Source organism: Herpailurus yagouaroundi, unplaced genomic scaffold (genome assembly GCF_014898765.1).
Source record: "Herpailurus yagouaroundi ecotype Mexico unplaced genomic scaffold, PumYag 192, whole genome shotgun sequence".
In the NCBI taxonomy this organism is placed as follows: Eukaryota; Metazoa; Chordata; class Mammalia; order Carnivora; family Felidae; genus Herpailurus; species Herpailurus yagouaroundi.
This window is the reverse complement of record NW_024412423.1, coordinates 23,933,712-23,949,418: the sequence shown is the minus strand read 5'-3', so window position 1 is coordinate 23,949,418 and position 15,707 is coordinate 23,933,712. Positions and strand designations below refer to the sequence as shown.

Below are 15,707 nucleotides of genomic sequence, written 5' to 3'. Positions count from 1 at the left end.
CCGTGAGTTCGAGCCCCGCGTCGGGCTCTGGGCTGATGGCTCGGAGCCTGGAGCCTGCTTCCGATTCTGTGTCTCCCTCTCTCTCTGCCCCTCCCCCATTCATGCTCTGTCTCTCTCTGTCTCAAAAATAAAAAAATATTTAAAAAAAAAATGCCACAAATTTAGAAGTTGAGTGAAAGATTAGTTGTTGTCAGTGGTTAGTGATGTTAGAGGGCTAAGGATGGTTAGGAGGGAGGAGGGTGTGATTATAAATGGGAGATACCAGGGGTCCTTGTGGTAACGGAACTGTTTTGTATTTTGGCTTTGTATTTGGTAGAGCACGAACCGACACGTGATGAAATCATACAGAACTAAACCCCTGCACACATGTGTTCACACATACAGTGCAAGTACAGTTGGTAAAAGCCAAATAAGATGAATGGATTGTGTCTATATGAAGATCTGGTTGTGGTATTGTACTGTACTTTTGCATTGCAGTTAGCATAGATGATGTTGCCATTTGGTGAGATTGGATAAAGGGATCTGTCTGGAATATTTCTTAATACTGCGTGTGAATCTACAATGCTCTCAATAAAAATTTCAGCGTAAAAAGGTACATGATGTGGTAGAATCAGATTTAATATATTTTGATATTAAAAATTATTAAACAGGCCCTACTATGAAATGTTCAGAAAAATACACAGAAAAGGATTGTGGGGTACACCAGCTAAAATTCCCGTCTCAAAGTTGATAGATTACTAGAAATTAATTCATTTATGAGCTTTGTTCTGATCTAATCAGGTAATGATACTACCAAAAGTAATTTCACAAATGAAGCGTCTTTTATTTTGTTCTTGCAAGAGTACTGAAGATTCACTGTAGTTGGAATTTCTAAATAAGCCCAAAGAATAAAATAAACATGACCCATATGTTTGCTTCTTAGTAGATGATGAAGACTGCAAAGGTTTGTTGTGTGTGTGTGTGTGTGTGTGTGTGTATGTGTGTGTGTGTTTTAAACTCTTGGTGTTTTATCCTATGGTCCGTTTTGCATTTTGTGGGGCAACCCTTTTCTTTCCAAGGAGAACCCCTTGAAGATTTTTCTCTGACTGGGCCTTTCTTCTGAGACACTGTTGGTTTGAGACAAGGCTCTTGCACAATATTTCAGAAGCTTGCTGCTCATGGGACGTCACCAAACTTGCTTCCTACATGCCTTCAGCAGCTCTTAGCTGCTCTTAGACAGTAACTGGAGGGGTGCCTAAGATAATTGCATATAAAGAAAGAAGGGGAGAGCTCAGGGTCCAGAGGATCTGGTCCTGCCTTTGATCAGTCCTGACCATTGCATGTACTTCTGTCCTTTTGCAGGAGCAGAACACTGGGTAGTGGCAGACTGCCTTTCCTTCAGGGTCCAGAGGCGGTCTTCACTGCCTGCCACCCTGTAGCAGTGACAAGGTTGCTCTCCGCCTGCGGTGTCTTTATCTGAGCTCTCTGTGCTAGATCGCTTATTTTTTCTGCCCAAACAATAGCCACCTGCCTTTCTAGGAGATGTGCCTGTTTCCTCTGGTCACCTTGTGATTCAGATGAGAGTGTCATCTTCCCGTGCACTCTGTTCCTTCACTCTGGCGACATTGGGGGCCTGGGACCTACCAGACGGTTGCGTTTTCATGACCTAGTGGTAGACCAGTCCCTGCTCCTGGTCATCCTCAAGACTGGGCACCCATTGAGCTGTTGGCTGATATGAGCTAGTAAGATGCGTTCCTTCGCTTGGCTGGTTCATGGCGAGTTTCTTTCACAGGCATTTAGGTGTCCTGAGTCATACTGTCCCAAAGATCGATAATCTGTTCTTTTCTTTCTTTGTTCTTCCTGTAGCTTACTGCTCTTAACTTTAGGAGGAGAGGTCAAAATACATGCATTATTCTTTTTTGTTCTTTCAGTTTCCTGCTATTTCCTAGACTAGGTCAGTCGAGGATGCCCTTTGTGTCTAGGGAGGATGAGGTGCATCTCCAGGGGCAGCTCCAGCCTCATCAGGAGTCCCCCCAATCCGAATGAAGAAAGTCTGGTGTAGTGCTGCCCAGATGGCTCCCATGGCGTTTATTCGCAGTGTATGAGCCCATCTTGTTGGAGAGATTGATGCCATCACCCAGGCTAAGTCTCAGTGAGTTGGTATATGGAGACCTATGAGTGATTGCAGAGGTATATGCAGAGTGTTCCTAAATTCTGACGTGGCTCTGAGGTAAATCCATAACCTGGGCAAAAGCTACTATGTAGTAATTAAACTGAAAATATAATATTTGTATAAACTTTCTGCCCCTCGGCACAACATATTTAAAATGTTCCTGGAGGTGATGTTTTTTAAAAATCTTTGCACTTTTGTGCCACAGTTCGACTTAAATAGCATGCAAGTGCTATTCTCAAGATGACTAGTGTTTCTCTCACTTACTGGATGGGGTCTTGCCAAGAGGTGCCAAGAGGCATGTAAGGTCAGAGGTCTCACAGGAGGGCTCGGGAGCCATGTTTACAGAGAGTGTGCTGCTGCAGCCAACTGGGTCATGGATGTTGGCCAGAGCCTTCTCTGCACTTTGACCTGCCATGTACCATTTGCGAGGCCCTGTGCTTGTTTGAGACATTCAGGGTTTCTCGGGTCAACTGGCAGCGGTCTGAAAGCAGGTCCCATTTCTCTCTGCTGAGAACCGAAGGGGGAAGAGTGAGAAAATGGAACCAGACTGGCTTTGCTCATCATTGCCATTCGGTTTCATCAGTTCTGTTCAGGGTGTGGGATTCGCACCATTCCTGTGTCAGGGGTGGGTGGGGAAATATCCAGATGGCGGAGTTTTGTGGTTTCTGTCCATAGGTGTATCCGCCTCCCAGCAGCCCCTGTTCCCCACAGAAGCCCTCAGGGAGGAGAACAGCAAAGACCTAGAGGATGGCAGGGTCTGAGACGCATGCTCTGATGTCACAAATCTGCTCTCGTGGTCTGTAACCTAGACACAATGGTAGTGTTGGCTGTTGCTTTGCTCATAGGAGCCCTGTGGTAACTTGTCCTCGGGTCTCTTGGCAAAATCCGAGGCTCTGTTCTGCAGGCATGGGTCTTTTCTTCAAAGAGAGCCACTGGGTTCGGGTCATGGCCTATGTTCCCTGACTGTACAGACACTGGCCTACTGGTTGACTCGTTCCTTAAACCAAAATGGAAGGCCCTTGGGCTCCTCTGTGCATCTCAACAGCAGACACCGAGTTGGGCCGTAGAGGACTAATGTCCAAAGACTCTTATTTTATTCTGGTCATACCAGAACCAGCGGGTCACTAGGATTTCAAGACCCTACCAAATGAGCTGGTGTAAATCATAATACAGCAAACAATTCAATTTGCTCTCCTTGGAAAGTTCTTCTGCAGAGACAAGGCCACTGGGACTGAGTGGGACTGAAGCTTTAGAAAATAACCATGAGTTTCAGATTGCATTTCATCTTTTTGGCAAGCAGTAAAATCTATTTTTCTGTCAAATGAAATTTCACCTGGAATCTAGTACATGTAACTGATTAGAGCAGAATTTCCAAGGTTAGCCTAGCCCTTGTTTCTACAAGGGTTTTTGAAACTCTTCCTTGGAAGCCCAGGTTGGCGGGGTCCCCGCTTTGAGGGCTCTGCTTTCAGAGTCCAGCACTGCCTTCAAAGCTGAGTAGCTCCCAGAGCCCAGAAGTGGCCTGGAGCAGGTTCTTCTGATTCCCCACACGCTCTGAGCTTCATGCTTTGCAGCTGTTTTGGAGTCCCTGCTGTGTCCCCGATTGCAAATTTTGTGAAAAGTCCTCCGCCAGAATGCCTCATTTTGCAGATGGATCAAGGGAGGACCTGAAAGAGGCAGGCAGTTGCTCACTATTCGTTCACTGGCTTCTTCGTTCATTCGTTCGTTCGTTCGTTCATTCATTCATTCGTTCGTTCATTTATGCACTCATTTGTAAATGTTTGCTCAGCACTTAACTACGCCTATTTCAAAGCTTTACTACGTTCTCCAGATACTCTGGTCAGTAAATGTCTCTTGGCCTCACAGACCTTATGATCTGGATACATACTCTTCTCAAAACCATGAATGCTGTGAATGTGAGTTAGAGGAGCACTACATTAGTCAGCTCAGGCTGCTGTAACAAAATACCGTAGACAACAGACACTTCGATTTCACAGTTCTGGAGGCTGGATGTCTGAGACCAGGATGACTGCAGATTGGATTTCTGGTGAGAGGTCTCCTCCTGGCCTGCAGGTGGCCACCTTCTTGCTGGCCTCACATGGCAGAGACTTGGCTCTTCCCCTTCTTATAAGGGCACTGATCCCACTAGGGGGCCCCACCCTCGTGGCCTCATCTAATAATCCTCATTACCTCCCAAGGCCCCACCTCCACATAGCTCCCGTATTGGAAGTTAGGGCTTCAACGTAGGAGGTGTTTTTTTTCTTTTTTCTTTTTTTCTTTTCAGGATGGGGACACAATTCAATCCATAGCAGATACTGTTTGGGCACACCGTGGTGATCTTTAACCTGATAGTAGAAAGATGGATAGGAGTTAAGCATATGGAGGAGGCAGGAGAAGACAGTGTTCCAGGCAGAGGGAACGGCTCGAGCAAAGGCCCAGAGATAAAGGAGTCCTGAGCCCTTGGGTGCAGGTGCCTGTGCTCAGGGAATGCAAGCCGAGGACCTGTGAAGCTATGGAAATAAGGAGTCATGCACCGTGCTAGAGGCTTTGAACAGACATAACCCTGAGGGAAATGGGGAGCCCTAGAAAGGGCGAGCATGCTGGAGTAGGTGACAACCCTTGGCGTGGCTTCCTCCCATAGCATTAAAGCCCCCGCCTGTGTATACGGTGCTTCATGGTCTGACATCCCTTAGAATAAATGTGGATGCTTGGGCAGCATGACACTTCAGCCCTCAGGGCAAGAAGATCAAGCCACAGTTTGTTCGGTAAACAGATTCATTTGGTCAGTAGTTTAATTCTGCAGCAGCTGAATGACATTATAAAGAATGCGGTGGCATTTCTACCGGAAATGTCTGCCATAATTTTCTTCTTGACATGAGGAGAATAAAAGCTTCCCCATTCCAGAAGAATTAGCATGAAATATGCCCATCAGTCTCCCTGTGAGCAGGCTTTCGGCTGCAGCATTGCATTCACAGTGACTGAGCGGGATGGTGTACGTCCCACCAGTGGTCTCATTGTCAGACGCCCACCCCTCTGGATGGCCCTGTTGGGCTGTGGCCTTGGGTCAGTGCTGCATGGCTGCCTCCACAGTGGGAGGACCCCTGCCTGCAGTCATTCTTGCTCCTCGCTAGAGGGCCGGCCCCTGGTTCCATCAAGGGCTCTAGACTCCCTTTGGGTCTGAGCTTTTCACAGGTGGCTTCTGTTTTCATTTACCCCTATTTCCATTCTTGTCTCTTATTTCTCATTCCTTTGGCATGCTTGTTCTCCAAATGTGGTCCTTGGATTGGTGCATCAGACGTGCAGATTCTTGAGTCCCAACTCAGACGTACCAAGGCAGCATCGCTGAGGATGGGGCCCAGAAACCTGCATTTTCAGGAGCCTTCCAGGTGACGCCAGTGCACAGTCAAGCTGGGAACCCCTGCTTCAGCCCACAGATATGCCGTGTGCTTGTATGCTCCATGCCTTCGCATGCAAGCGAGTGGACGATCAGGTTTGTGTTCGGGCCTGGGCGCATGTGTCTGAACCTTTCAGAGAGAGTTCTGTGCAGGGATGTAAGCATAGGGAGCCCCTGGATGGGGGCTGAGTAAGGCCTGGGAGTTCTTCAGTATCTCTTAGTACCTGATTGTGATACGGATGCTGACAGCTAACGACTGTTGAGCAGGTTCTGTGTGCCATCGCACTGCCCAGCCTTGTGCACATGATCTCATTCTCATCATCACCTCTGTCGGGTACTTTTCCTATCCCCATTTCATAGGGAGTCACAGTGAGGCTTATAGCAAGTAACTTGGTCAAGATGGAACCTGAGCACACGTCCACACTTTGTCTGAAGAAGCATGTGTCTGCACATCCTCCCGCTCTGTTTGCATACCAGCCCTTGGTGGGGATGGTGAGAGGGGGAGGGGCGCTTTCAGCAACACCTGTGTTTGCTGCTTCTAGCCCTTGGGCCGGCTCAGTTGAGACGTTGCGGCATAGAGCCCTGCAAAGGGTTTGAGCGTGAAGAGCTTTCATGCTCTTGGTGGAGAATGGTCCTTAATCTCTCCAAGAATACTTTTAGAAGCACAAACAGGAACCAAGAAAATGAAGTGAACTGTTTTATACTTGAAATGCACCACGTGTGAGAAAGTGCCTGTTAAATCGGGCTGGGTCTGCTCTCCTGGTCTCCTATGATTGGGGCCATTAAAAACTGCAGGGCTGAGCTGGTTAATTGTCTTCCCAGGTTGTGGCGGCACTATGGGAGGGGGCAAGGGTCTCGTGGGCTTCCTGTACGTTTCTCTGTGGACTTTCATCTCGTTATAAATAGGCAGCAGTAATTATTTTATTCTCTTGAAGGGCGAGTGGGGGAGAAACCTGGGCTGAGATTTAGAAGACTCACATGAAGGCATATGTGTGAGATAACTCTTTTTTCAGGCTTAGCAGAGATAATTTCTGAACCTCAGCTTGCTGCTTTTAGGGTGATCGGTGATGTCTTTTCAAATTTCTTGCTGGCTCTCAAGTCTGTAGGTAGATGGGTGCCTTGGGACTCAGGTATGAACTGGCCTTTTGATTTTTACACCAGCTTCTTTTCCCAGCTAAAATTCTTTAAGGATTTCTATTTGGCTAGTTCCTCCTCATGGGCCACAATTTTGCATTGTGTGCTTTGAAAGCGTGTCACTTACTCTGAGGGAAAAATGTAGCTAAATACATAGTAAATCACATGTACTCTTATACCCTGCCTATATGTTAAGCAGTCCTCTGTCCACTAAGTGTCTCACCATTTTCCAGATTTGTGTTGGAGACTTCCAGCAGCTGGCTGCATTTCCCTATGATTTCTCTTCCCCAATTAGCTTGTAGCCAAGTTCCAATAATATATTAAGCCGAGAGCTTTTCTTGTTAATTTCCCCATAGAAAAGATGTGGCAAAGCTACTGGGAGGCTGAACTTAGCCTACAAACATTGCTGAGCTGTACTGTTCTTCCTTTCAAATCATCAGTTGCTCCCTTGGAGAATAACTTTGTTTAGCATCTGGAAAGATGTTGGAGTGTTATAGGAAGTTGGAAACTTTGTGGCATTATTAGTTAGCGGGGGGGGAAATTCCTTCTGGAGTAAACTTCATGAAGTGACTCTGGAAGCTTTACTATCCAGTGGGTGTATTACCCGAAGGTAGTTCAGACTTCTTGAGATTCAAGTTTTGCATAAACAAAGTGATATAGTACATTATGAAATGATGTCCATGGATGTACTTATGTTGACTAGTCTTATATCACTCTTCAGATGTTCCCTGGTAGACAGGCGTTCTAAGCTCTGGTGGGGAGGGGGCCTGCCATGAACTCTTAGAGTTCATGTTTTTGGATCATCAACTTTGCTGGTACAACTTGAATGTTAGAGCCGTTCTTTGAACTTGTAGTGCATTTTTTCTTGCTCATTATTTCATAAACACCTGTGATAAAATGAGAATGATGGTGTTGAAGTTTAGGTGTCGGAAATGTGGAGATAACATCAGGAATCGTTAAGCATGCCCTAAATGGCCAATCGTTAGTCTCAAATGGATGGACATTGGAATTAAAACAGTCAACTGGGTGTTCAGTTGGGAGGAAAAAGAAAATGAAAGGACACGTGTGAATTGCTGGAAATACGTCATCAAAGGTGGTGTTTAAAAATGATGTCATTAAGAATTTCGTGCTGTTTTTCATTGTTTAGGAACAGCTCCTTCCGTCACCCGTACAATATAGAAATCTCTTCTTTGATCATCACACTTTTTACTTTTTAAATTTCTGTGTTATAGCACATTATGTACTCTGTAATGGGTTACCCTTGGTTGGGGGGGCTGCTTTTTTAATTTGTCATCAGAATTTCTTTTTTTTTTTTTTTCTCATATTGAAGTCACAGATCTTATTAGCAGCCATGATTGGGAGGAAAATTGAGAAATTAATTAATGGAAATGGTCATTTTCTCCGGTTTCTCTCCTCTGTCCCTTCCTGGCCAGACTTGACTTCCTGACCCTGCTTCATTTTTCTCCGTAACACTTACACTTAATAAAGCATATGTTATACATATTATTTGTCATCTGTCTTCTACAAGTAGAATATTAGCGCCATGAAGCTAAGAATTGTTGCCTATTCCTTAGTCTATACCAGTGTTTCTCCACAGTTTTTCCATTTTCACTCTCCTGAGGAGACTTTCTAGACTCTTGTCTGCTAATTTCCTCCCTCCCTGGAATTTCAATACCACAAATATACCATGTATCTGTGCCCTATATGTATGGTTGAGATTTATACCTAACAAGAGTAAGACGTTTTTTATCCCTCAAAAATCACTTTACCCCTTGGAAGAGAAATGTTGCCCCTTCTGAGAATGCACACTCTGGCCCTAAGCCAGCAGGAGCCCTGGAGCAGAGCAGGTACTTAGTAACAGTTTCTGAGTATCCCCTTCTAAAATTCCACCCTTCTTTTCCCTGTTGCCAAAGGAATGTTTGGCTAAGCTGGCGAAAGGTGGGTGAAGGGAGTCCTTCCCCCAGTTGTATCAAGTCTTCATTCTTAAGAGTCTGTGATCACCCAGTGGAGGCACTGCTTTAATAGAGGGACTTATTTAAACCTGTGGACTATTCTCCCTGCCGATCAGTGCATAAACAGAAAGCCAGTGCACATACTAAGTGGTCTTACCAGCTCCTAGCAGTAGCTCTGTGCCCACTTAAGCTGTGGTACTGACACTGACCTGTTTGGTCACAGAGCCTCCTGGCAGTATTTTGTGCGGCTGTGGTGGTGGCCTTACCGGTCAGTGGTTTTCCACATACACCCTTAAAGCAGGGGCAGGAACCAAACAGAGGCATTTCAACAAATCTTCTCAGAATGCCCGGATTTCCTTGCATGTGTTCAAATAACTTGATAGTCTGCAGCCTCTCCTCCCATCTTCCCAGTAGCCTGTACCTATGGCAGGGTAAAAGGCCAGCAGTCCCTCTTGTGTTAAATAAAACAAGCAAACTTCAGGCTTCATGGTGTCCTGTCTGATGGGAATAGTAACAGAAGCAAGACAATTGTGTGGCCTTTCAGATGCCAGAGACCAGGAAGACCCTCTCAGCCTGCAGTCCAAGGCTCGCCCAGCAGACAGAGACAGACCCCGTGCCTGAAGCCTTGGGCAGGGGTGAAGGCCGCTTTCCTTGAGATGGCTAAGGAGGAATAATTGCCCGTTAGTTCCTGTATTCCCAGAAAGGAAAGCATTCATTCATCATTTTAGGTAGCTTTGTTCCTCCATAGAAATGTTTCAGATGCTAATTTCCTTGGGAGAGAAGACTGACATTCATGCTTACTTTTATACCAACAATTATGCAGGAGTATGAATATTCATGTCAATAAGACGAATTTAATTATAGTCTGAGAAAATATCATAATGAATGGTTCTGCTGGTCTGACCCTCGTGGCTATAATAATAAAGATAAGTTCCTAAAATGGGGATCTATTCTTATCTGAGCCATTGACTGAAAGTGGAAAGGCTTTGAATTTTTTGTTTGCTCTGTTGAGGTAGATTCCCTGAAATGAGACCTAAGTGTGTCGTGTGTAATGGTCCTCAGTTAGTGGGGTTAGTGGGGTTACAACTTCTGGAATGTAGTCGCAGCCAGATGTACCTATAAATTTCACATATTGGCCTAGACGCTTATAACATGAAACCACGTATGCTTCTTAGTAACTGAAACCGACGGGTCATTTTTCCTCATGATGGATAGAAGTTAAAAAGATTTCTTTTTTGGAAAGTGTTGAAATTAGACATTTAAAACCGAAATTTCCAAGGCAACAGGCTATTTGGAGGGAATGTATGGTGAATCCTTTTTATAATTCGAGTGCCTTTCCCTGCATATATTTCTACATAGATGTATGGGATTTCTATCCCGGTTTTTCTCAAAGTGAGGCATACCCATCTGGGCAGATGTCTTTTTGCCGGCCACGTTGCTATGGCTGCTGTTTTACTCCAGCCGGGTATTAATTTAAGTGAGTCATTTTAAAAGAGAACACTTGTGGGGTGCCTGGGTGGCTCAGTCAGTTAAGCATCCGACTCTTGATTTTGGCTGAAGACACGATCTCGTGATTTGTGAGATCAAGCCTTGGGTCGGGATCTGCGCTGACAGCCCAGAGCCTGCTTGGGATTCTCTCTCCCGCCGCGCGCCCCCCCCCCCCCCCCCACCACCCGCACACATGTGCCCTTGCACATGCACTCTTTCTCTCAAAAGAAACATCTTTTAAAAAGAGAACAGTTGCAAAAATGCTTTAAAAGCATGGATAATAAAGCAAACATCTTCATAATAAGCAAACTTGGGAGACTTTTTCGCTTGAATTTCTTTTGGATGTTGCTGTTTTCTACTGTGTGACCCAGCTGAGGATTCAGCATGGAGTCGGGCAACATTCACCTACTGGCTTGTTCTGTTACTTGCATCCTTATTATCCACTTCGTGACCATTCGCTAAGTGCCTGCTGTGTGGTGGTCCCTCTGCAAGGTGCCGGGGAGGTGGCGATGAACCTGACTCAGTCCTGGCCTTCAGTGTCCTCACAGTTTAGAGTGGAGAGTGTGACGTAAGGCCAGCAATTACAGCAGGAGGCACTGGGGATCACCATGTGGAGGAGCCTGGATTTAGGTGTCGGCCCTCTGTGACCTTGGACACCAGTTTATCCTTTGTGGCTTAGTTTGCTCATCTGTGAAATAGGATTAAAAATCATACCCCTAAGTGGGATAGAGCATTTGACTGCAAAAATCGTACCAGCTTCATAGGGTTCCTTGAGGATTAAGGGATGCTCATCCATGGAGAGTGTAGTGCCTGGCACATGGTAGTCCCCAGAAAATGATGATCCATTCAATAAATGTGCAGACATATGTCACAGAGAGTGACTTATGTTGTATCCAGGGACACGCCCACCAGGCAGGGCAGCTCGAGTGCAAGAGTCACTTTTGTGCCCATAGACAAAAGATGGGCAGGGCATTTTCTTTTTCTGCAGAACGTAACATAATAGTGCTTTTGGAGAATGAGGAGTTGTTGGTGTGGGATATATGGGTCGTGGCTTTGAAGTCATCTCATCTTGTTCTTTGCTGCTCTTTTTACCCCTCCTTCTTTTTCTCCCCAAAACATACTAACATGTGAAGGTATCATCAGTAAACTGGACTGGGAGTTCATCCAGGGCTGGGACCTTGGCTTCCTTAACCCTTACCACAGGGCCCTCTGTTTGACAGACATTTGTTGAATGAATGAATGAATGAATGAATGAATGAATGAAACGAACGAACTAATGGATGAAAGAGTGAATGGATAAATGATACTTGATCGTGATCAGGCATAGAATGTTAAGTAAAGGCATGTTACCAGTTATTGTTTTCTCACATCTGTGTGTGTTTCTGGTAATAAGGTATATTTTTTCATGGAGTTTGACCCAGGATTTTGTTTGGCAGTATTTTGAGCTTCTATTCATTTGGAGAAGAAAAGGCATGATTCTTAATTGGTGTAATTTTACCTTCATGAATTCAGAAATGCAATTTCTAGAATAATGAGTTCTCCTTTTAGAAAGGAACATATTTGCAGAAATGCCAATTCCTGGCTCATTAGGCCCGGCCCAGCTCTGGAGCTACATGACTCTCCCTGGGGCTGGCCCTGTCAAGTTTGGGGATCCTCTCACATTTTCCAGTCCCTGCTGCCCCCAATCAGCTCTACCTCTCACAAGTAAGAGTTAATATTTAATGAAAGGACCTTTGAGACTTCCATTGCCACAACCCTGCTTGCTTACCACTCTGCAAATAATTTTGGATGACTGATTTTTATAATCTTAGCATCATTATTCCTGTTCACACAAAGAACACAGTGTATTTATGTAAACAGGCCACTGGACAAATTGATGGGGCGATGATAGCATTTCCTGGGTGCAAATTTGTTAGTAGTCATCTATTTGGAGAGACTCCAGGTGAGCTTGAGGGGAAGAGAGCTTTGTATCAACCAGGTTTCTTCTGTTGTGCCTCCTTAAGGTACCCCCCACCCACCCAGGGGTTGCATAAAGAAGGTGCCCTGGAGACAACCCTGCATTTTATGACTGCCCCATTTCTGCCCCCCACCCCTCGAAGGAGGCCTGGGTGCTGCTTTCTCCCTTGTTGATCATCCTCTCTCCTCTCCCCATGCTTACCCCTGCCCAGGCACCTGACGGCTGGTGTCCCGTTCCTGAGTTTTGGTGGTGCTGTCTGGGCTCCCCCATCCCTTCTTCTGATGTGGTGTCAGATGAGGAGCACCTCCTGGGCAGGTCTGGGGCCATCTGTCCTGTGTGCATCAGGGGTCGGGAAAGAGTCTGGCTGGCCCCTCTAGGACTCCATCCTGAGAGCTTGCTTCTCCGGGACTGAGACGGGTGGCCCTTCTTTCTGATGTAGCTGAGTCACATAACTTGTCAGTTTTCCTTGCAAGTCTTGAAGAAATTTTGAGTCCCTCCAGAAGGAATTAAGTGAGTGGTGTTATTGTTCTTTTGTTTAATTCATGACTTTTCTGGGATTCACAGTTCAAATATTTGTTAGCTTGAAAAACACCACTAATTTCTCAGCTTTGCACATTACTCATTTCAATCACAGCAAAGCAGAAATGCTGCTGTGTAGAGGGCCCTTGGGTGGAGGACTTGTAGCACCCAAGAACCACAGGTGAGGGCTGGACATGGGACCTTCTCCTCCTGGAACTTGATGGTGTGGTCATTTTAGATAAAACCGTTCTACTGTGGGTCTCTGGTCCATTAGAAAAGACCCTGTCCTTTGCGCAGGGAGATCTCACCATCAGCTTGCTCGACTAGGGGGTTGAGAGACCAAGATTTATGTTCCATTTCTCACTAACAAGCTGTGTTACCTCAAACAAATCACATGTCCCTGACAGGCTTCCATTTCACACAAAGCTGAAGATGAAGACAAGGGATCAGGTTTCATCTTGAACTCTGACTAGTTAGAAATGGATCTGCGATCACAAATCATTGGGGAAGGATTCTGTGATTGATTAGCCATGTCTGCTGTAGGTAAGGAAATGGCCAGTGGTGGCATCCCTCAGGAAGGTATTGTCAAAGCCCCTTTTGCTGATGTTTTCCCCGTGTCTAGGAACATGGAAGCCATAGGACAGGACATGTGCAATGGGGCAACATCGATAGTAGGAGTGGGGTTGGACCGTTCCGTCTGATTTCTGTTGCAGCCCCACCACTGATTAGCTCTGACACCTTAGACTAGCCAATTAAGGGGAATGCTATAGTCCCTACTTCAGATGCATGTTATGAGGACTGAGTCACATGTCTTCACTACTTTGCGTAGTAGGTGATCGATGAAACTGTGGTTGAGCTCTTCTTACTAATATAAGAATTATGAACAGTACTTTCTGCAGTAACAGGTGGTTTCTACCTGGTGGTCAGCCCTTGTTTCTGAACCACAGAGGATTTGCCCACATCACTGTTGTGAATGAGGACATCAGAACAGTCCAGAGGTTCATGAAGGCCCAAACCTGGAAGGAAATCCCATTGTTACAGTCATGAAGTTGTGAGCTAGATGCCATGTTTTACAGGTGGGAGCATGTGTAAACCTTAGGCCTGGGTGGGAGAGGGTGTTGTCCAAGGTCACTGGGTGAGGTGAGGGCAAGCTAGGTTCTGTCCTAAAATTCTAGCACGTCCTGGATCTCTGTGTCTCTCCCGTGTGCTTCTAGCTGCCCAGCTGAGGGGCTTCTACCACGAGAGGAGGTGCCGCTCTGTGGGATGCACGCTCACTCGGGGCTCTTACAGAGACTGGCTCTGGGGAGTGATTTGAAGAGAAGCCAAGTGCTGCCTTGTAATCATTGGAAGCATATTTATTTATTCATTATGTTTGAGAAGAGCCTCTAGTACCGGAAAGAAATGCTTCAGTCAACTGAGTTTTATTTTCTTTGTCGGTTTATCTTGATTCCCTGTGGCTTCCCACAGGCTTCCTGTCACTTCTCCCTTCCCAGCCTTGTCTCTGCTCCATGTCTCATCCATGCAGAATGCGGCCTTCAAAATCTCACCTCCCTCTGTCCAGACTCCCTCTCCCTGCCCTCAAGCCTGCATATTCCTGCCTGATGCTTATTTTCTTTGTTCTTTTTTCTTTTGTTGTTGTTGTTGTTGTTTCAGACTTTATCTTGAATCTCAATAGGATTTATTTATTTGTTTGTTTGTTTATTTTAAATATGAAATTTTTGTCAAATTGGTTTCCATACAACACCCAGTGCTCATCTCAACAGGTGCCCTCCTGAATGCCCATCACCCACTTTCCCCTCCCTCCCACCCCCATCAACCCTCAGTTTGTTCTCAGTTTTTAAGAGTCTCTTATGTTTTGGCTCCCTCCCTCTCTAACCTCTTTTTTTTTTTTTTTTTTTTTCTTCCCCTCCCCCGTGGTCTTCTGTTAGGCTTCTCAGGATCCACATAAGATGAAAACATAAGGTATCTGTCTTTCTGTGTATGACTTATTTCACTTAACATAACACTCTCCAGTTCCATCCACGTTGCTACAAAGGGCCATGTTTCGTTCTTTCTCATTGCCATGTAGTACTCCATTGTGTATATAAACCGCAATTTCTTTATCCATTCATCAGTTGATGGACATTTAGGCTCTTTCCAGAATTTGGCTATTGTTGAAAGTCTGGTGCTTATTTTCAAAACATGCCTTTGATTAAACCTTGGCCCCTATGGCCTCCTCATCCCCCTGCAACTGTCCTGCACTCCAGCACAGCCCTACTGAGCGCACTCCCCAGGCCATTGCCCGAGACTCCTCTCCTCCTGGAGTGCCTGCCCGCCTCCCCTTTCCTTATGGTTTCCTCTTTATCTGGAAAGACAATCCAAATGTCATCACTTTGAAGGCTTCCCCAGAGATGGCTTCAGAACCTCCCCATCCTTGACCCCTGACCCCTCCAGGCAGAACTGGCCTGGGATATGGTCTCCTGTACTCCTTGCTCGTTTTTTTTTACTAACGTATTGCACAGTCTTTAAATAATGCTGTATTGTGCAATACTTTATTCCCCATCACTGGTGTTGTGCTGTCCTAGAGCAAGGTTTTAATCCATATTTGAGTGTCTGATTGAGTGAACCATCATGGCTCATGTTGGGCCATGTATACATATCTTCATCTGATTATCTGGAGATCCTTGTGAAGTAGTGTCAGTTAGGGTCTGCTTTTGAGAGCTGAGAACCCTGAGGCCAGAGAGAATCAGTCGTGTGAAGGGCTGGCTAGTCAGTGATGGCGTCAGGGTTTGCATGCGGGGTGGGAGATTTCAGATGCTCCCTGCCTTATGCTGTAGTGAATGAAAGTCACACCTGGTGACCAGAACTGGTCCGAGGTAGTCTTCACCTGCCAGATTGATTTCCCATTCTCCTCACCCATCTGAGTCCTTCCTCTTGTTTAGAGAGGTCTACCTCTGGTCTACCACCTGGGTGCCCCATCTCTGCCATGCCTTGGATCATCATGCCATCACCGCTCACTCATTTACTGGAGAGCATTTTGCACTGAGCCATCTTCTCATTGTACACTTCACTGTGCCCCCTGAATTGTCTGCTCCTGTAGGAGAGGGGTTGTATTTTGAATTTGAGCCTTGACTG

At 45.8% G+C, this 15,707-nt stretch overlaps 1 protein-coding gene and 1 long non-coding RNA gene across 3 annotated transcripts in view; one reads left to right on the top strand and one right to left on the bottom strand.

Moving 5' to 3' along the window:
* SPOCK1 (SPARC (osteonectin), cwcv and kazal like domains proteoglycan 1) overlaps positions 1 to 15,707 on the top strand; it is a 525,716-nt gene that overhangs the window by 282,931 nt on the left and 227,078 nt on the right. The gene's annotated exons all lie outside the window — the stretch shown is intronic.
* On the bottom strand, positions 803 to 10,956 carry LOC121010745 (uncharacterized). The gene is made up of 2 exons (XR_005781354.1): positions 10,871 to 10,956; positions 803 to 7,564 (listed from the first exon to the last, which is right to left on the bottom strand). It is a non-coding gene; the product is annotated as an uncharacterized LOC121010745 (long non-coding RNA).